The sequence below is a fragment of the Haemaphysalis longicornis genome, unplaced genomic scaffold (genome assembly GCF_048455015.1).
Source record: "Haemaphysalis longicornis isolate Haplotype H1 unplaced genomic scaffold, Haemaphysalis longicornis Haplotype H1 scaffold_5, whole genome shotgun sequence".
NCBI lineage: Eukaryota > Metazoa > Arthropoda > Arachnida > Ixodida > Ixodidae > Haemaphysalis > Haemaphysalis longicornis.
Window position 1 is genome coordinate 214,413,213 of NW_027526385.1, and position 5,408 is coordinate 214,418,620.

At 44.5% G+C, this 5,408-nt stretch overlaps 1 long non-coding RNA gene across 2 annotated transcripts; it reads left to right on the forward strand.

Moving 5' to 3' along the window:
* Nucleotides 1-951: 951 nt before the first annotated feature.
* Nucleotides 952-1,672, forward strand: LOC144139600 (uncharacterized). 2 transcript variants are annotated; one of them, XR_013316292.1, is made up of 3 exons: nucleotides 952-1,051; nucleotides 1,367-1,427; nucleotides 1,589-1,672. It is a non-coding gene; the product is annotated as an uncharacterized LOC144139600 (long non-coding RNA). The 2 variants fall into 2 exon arrangements; XR_013316293.1 differs by having other exon boundaries at nucleotides 1,592-1,672.
* The last annotated feature ends 3,736 nt before the right edge of the window (nucleotides 1,673-5,408 follow it).

Consider the following 5,408-nt stretch of genomic DNA (forward strand, 5'->3'; position numbering starts at 1 on the left):
TAGCACTGTGCGTAGTTAATCGTGTGGGCACATGGATAAGATTTGCAGCATCATAAGTACATAATAGAGCATTCAGTTCTTTCGCATAGTTATCATTACAACACAGATCAATATTAATGTCACCCAAGACAACATAAGAATGCTTTTCCCATATAGATGAGGACAAGAACATCTCGAAAAATTTTTAAAAGTTGCGTTTTCGCCCTTGCGGGGGTCGGTATAATAGTAGCACTATTAGTTTCGATAGCTGAACAGTCAAACATTCCACATCTGCCGAGATAAAGGAAAAATCATGTAATACTTCAGAAGTCAGTTCTTCTTCGAAATAAACGGCTAGGCCACCGCCTCTTTTGGTTTTGCGACATAAGTGCTCGGAACGATAGCCATTCAAACGCGGCGCATTATCAGGGTTTGTAACCCAAGTCTCTGAAAAGGCGAGGATGTCGTAGCGCTCATTAAAGGATTCCAGAAAGATGGTAAGTTCATCCATTTTGTTTTTTATACTTCCGATATTCGTATGAATGACTGAAAATGAAGTTCCAGGACTACAGAATTTACGATTAAATTCTTCTGTGCTGTAGTAGTTACCACTAACGTCCGAGTTCGTCACCATATCGCTACAGCGTAGCTATCATCCCGTTGAAGTCCCGTTTTTTTTCCCCTTTACGCGATTTTTTCCAGGTCAGCATGGGTCGAAATTTGGACGCTTTTTGCTTTTTCGTCTTTGCGTGCTAGCACTTTGTAAGAACCCGTGCAAACAAATTTCCATCCCACGTCTTTTTTCTTTTTGATCGCCGCAGAAAGCAAAGCCTTAGTTGCCTGAGTCAGGTGCTCGTTTACAGAGATTGCATCTTTCGCTTCAATGCCCAGAACAGAGGTGTCTACTCTGCTCTTCCGGCATTTTGTCAATATGCTGTCTCGCTTGCTGCGGTGAACAAACCGTACAATAACGTTTTGTGCATCCGAATTCTTTGTGGGCACCCAGTGACACGTGTCGATGTCCGTGCTATCAACTTTGATGCCAACGCTCTTGCCTATATGCTGGATGACGGTGAGAGGGTCGTTGTCAGTAGGCACGCCTTTGATCTCAAGAATATTAAGGCGTTGGTATCGTTCTAGGTCCTCGCACTTGTTCGCCAGCCTGTCATTATCAGATTTTAGGTCCTTGTTTTGCTTGACAAGTTCATTTATTTCTTGTCTCAGTTTTTTATTTCTTCAGTTGCCGTCTTTACGCCATTGCAGACATCAGTGCAGAACGAAATAGACTTTTTCAGTTCATCAAATTCCGCCCTTAGATCACGTGTGAACATGTCAAACGCTGATAATAGCTCACGCATGTCCTTCATGTCTGTAACATCTTTTTCAGGAACCTTGCTACTGGCTCCCCTTGTGCCGTCTTTCCCCATCCAAAAACTGACAACACCGCAGTGAATTCGGCAGCAGTGCAATCAAATACGACCAGTGGGGTAGTTAACTTGATACTAAATTACTCAGCTGCAAAAGGTGGCAAGCGTAGTTTAGTCTGGCGTACTTGTGCACTGCCGCTGACCTGAGGGGTGCGTCCTTTTCACTGCCTTTTATATTGCAGCAGGCCTAGGAGCGCAGTCGTCGCCGTCACGTGTTGAAGCGCACGTCGTAGATTCCGGTGGAAGGTGACGACCGAAGTAGCCACCTCCGACGGTGAATCCGAGATTGCGACGATCCGCGTCCCTTCTCCTTCCCAGTCTGGATGCGCAGGAAACCAGTGCTGCAAAAGGTGGCAAGCGTAGTTTAGGCTGGCGTCCCTTGTGCACTGCCGCCGAACTTGTGCACTGCGCCGTCCCTTGTGCACTGCCGCCGAATGAGACAGGGAGCCCATCCACCAGAGCTTGACAATGGCTCCATCGGCCATCGTTTGAGGTTTCTACCCTTCACCTTAAAACTCATTGCCACGGTCGGTTACAGCGTGAGTATGGGGTCTCGGGGTCCGCGGTGCCACCAACACCATCACCATGAATACTCAAGGTGCCCCGTGCGGGGGGAAATTCTGATGATGATGACGATGATGATAAAACAACTACTTAGGAATGCGAATTTCACACATTGGGAAGGCGCCTAATAAAACGTAAGTATGATGGTTGGTGACTTTGATGGTGATGATTATGATGGTGACGTAGAAGAAGGATGAGGAATTCTAAGCTTTCTCCGATACAAAACTAAGTCCACAGTCCAATCAGTCAAAGTCCAAATCAATGACAACGCTATGCTAACCGAAACAGAATATTGAGACGACCCATCTACGCACACAAAATAATAACTCAGCAATCGCTCAGCAGATCACTTTGCATTGTGGACTTTGCAATTGTATCGGAGAAAGCTCGGTATTTCTACCATCCTTTTTCAGAATCCGCGTTAGACGTTCTATGCTTTGCACTCCTAGAAAACCAAAATTTGCACCGCTTACACATAAGTGAACAAAGTGAGGGGACACCCACCTGTGTACGGTCTCGCGTCTTTTTGTAAGAACGCCACAAAATATTGCAGTACGGTACCAACAAATCGAAGTAGACCTCTGCAAACGAAATCAACCTATTCGTATGTGCTAAAAAATGCAGTAAACACGTGACTCCCATCGCTAAGTTGAAGAGTCTGTGTGACCTCCTACCGACCCCCCATTTTAAAGAGACTCATCGGGTGTAAAAAATGTTTCAGCACACTCAAAGAGAGTCATTGGAGCGACGACTTCCTTTTGACTACCTTTTTATAGTGAACAGAGGAAGTCGAAAATTCGCTTTTTTGCATAAAAAGACGGAAAGCTGCAGGCTACGATGGCGTAACCGTGGATATAAAAGGATGGTGTGGATATAATACGAGCAAGCCTTTCTTGACTATTGGCTGAATGTTTAATAAATTTAAATTTACTCAGAGTCAGGAAAAACGACATCAGTCTTAATTTGCAAGAAGGGAGATACCGAATATGTCAGACCAATCGGCTTATGGTCGGTTGTATACAAGCAGTCAACATACCTGACAGTTAACCGCAAATACGATGGCCTACATTTCCACAAACCCTGTGAACAAGTGGGGTTATGAATACTATACACTCAAACAAAACCATGTTATCAACCACTTTATTTAGCGCTTTGCATGACAGTTATCTACTATGAAAAAGTATTTCTTTCACTCAATCCCGCCTTAGTGATATACACCTTTAAAGACCAAGAAACAAAAGAAATCTACCTAATATTCCTAGGTGACATCCTTGAGAGATGCACGCACAGGATTTTCCTTCAAAATAACGCGACAATTTTCCAAAGTTCCGGTACGAAAGGTCGTAGGAAAACGAGATACCATATCACCTGTATTGTTCACAGCATGTCTGGAAATAGTATGGAGGAGCCTTGACAGACAACACTTGAGTTTGCCGAAAAACGAGGAATACGCGAGCGAACTAAAGGTTCGCCGACGAGGTAGTCGTGATCAGGTAATATGCAGTACTCCATAAAGTGGTTGAATAACTACAATAAAAAACCTTGCCTTGTGGTTCTAAATGAACTCAATAAATCTAACATATTGATAAATAGAGATGTTTTACGAGTGCGACTCAGCATATCTAACTATACACTAGACCAAGCTGCAGAATAAAAGTACATCCGGGAGGTTTTCAGTGATGATCCCAAACCAGAGAAATTATTTCGGGGCGCCCGTCGAATGCGTTAGGGTGCACAGGGAAAGCATTTGCAACTAATGAAAAGTGAGCTACCTCAATCCTATAAAAGAAAGGCATTCAGCCAATACATCCTGCCGGTGATGACTAATGAAGAAAAAACTTGGTGCCTTACTAAACAAGAAACCACATTTTTGTCCGCCTATTGTGTCATGCAGCCCTTATAATTGGAGCAAGTTTTGTGGATAGAAACCTAGCAACGTGGATTAGGAAGCAAGCTGGGGGAGAAAACATCGTAGTTCAGACTAAAAGAAACATTGAATGTCAGTTGATCATATAGTTCGACGACTTAGGACCAGGTGGACCACGAGAGTAACAGAATGAATATCCGGAAACTGAGTAAATGAAGGCGATGACTATTTATTTGATGGAGGGGAAGACAAAAACAAACTTGGAGCCGTAAAGAGGACCCGGGCAGCGATGAGCAAAAGCGACTTGAGGTCAATGGAATGTTCTCCGTCTTGCATGGGAATAAATAGGCTGTTGATGAAGACAATGATGCCGATGATGGTGACTGCACCGATTTGAGCAGCTTTATGCCAGTCAGTTTGTAGCTGTGTCTCCCAATGCTCTGCTAAAGGTCAAATCATATTACAGAAAACAATACCTAGTAGGTTCATGTCTCAATTTCCTCCAGATATAACGCGAAATGTAAGTCAAATACTCATAAAATATACAAAAAAGCTTATCAGCGTCTTACCAATCATATTGCACTAATCAGAAACATTGTTGACGTATCAGGTAATGCTAATAACGTGCTGGTTGGGAAAGCTTTCACGCAACGCCGTCCTTTCATTGGTAACAATTGAGTTGATGACCGAGAATGAAACTGACGGTCCTGTGTGAGAAGGAGGGCACACTAGGAGAGTTCGAGCAGGTGAAGTGAATGGAGTAAAGGGAGTACCCTTATCTTGGAATGTTTTGCCCGTGCTTTTTCATCTCGGAAAGGAAGATTTGCACGCATGTGCTGTGGCCTATTTGAGGAGTGCCTTTAGCGGCTAGGTAAGCTACCTATGGCCGATAGGTAACTTTATGTCGTGTAGGTGATGTATCAAAAAGTAGGAAACACTACTTACATAGTCGAAAGAAAGCCTTTCGTGTCCTGTTTTTTATTCAGAGGAGTCATTGGCGCTGTCATCAGAAACTACTGTAGGGATCCTCTAACACTTTTTATAGGTGTTGAACGAATTTTCTTCAAGTGTAAAGGATTCGCGAGCCTCAACCCGCCTGACGAAGCAATGCTGGAGCAGCATAAGAACCAATCACCGGTTCATTCCGGGGTAACAAAGATAGAGGAAGTAAAAAAAAGGGTGTTGGATGCGCTAATCCGGGTTTACAGAAGTGTGAACATAAAGCGCGTGAACAAAACATTTGACAAAAAACCTTTCTTTGACGAGAAAATCACGCAACGGTGCTCTTCACTCACAACGATCTCTTCAGTGGCTTCGGCCTACGTCGAGTGAAGAGCATCCACTGTGGACGCCGGTTGCTCCTTTCGGTTCAGGTGCCATGGTTTTGGCTCGTCGTCCCCGTCACTTCCTTCCGCCCCCGCGAGTGCCGCTACTACGGCGTATCCCCACGTGCGCACTCCCCGTTTGATCACATTAGAGGCGGTGTTACGCGTTGCCTGGTACACTTGCCCATGAGTGGCATTGACGCACACTGCGCGACAGTATTCGCAGCGTGGTCACTATGCACAGTC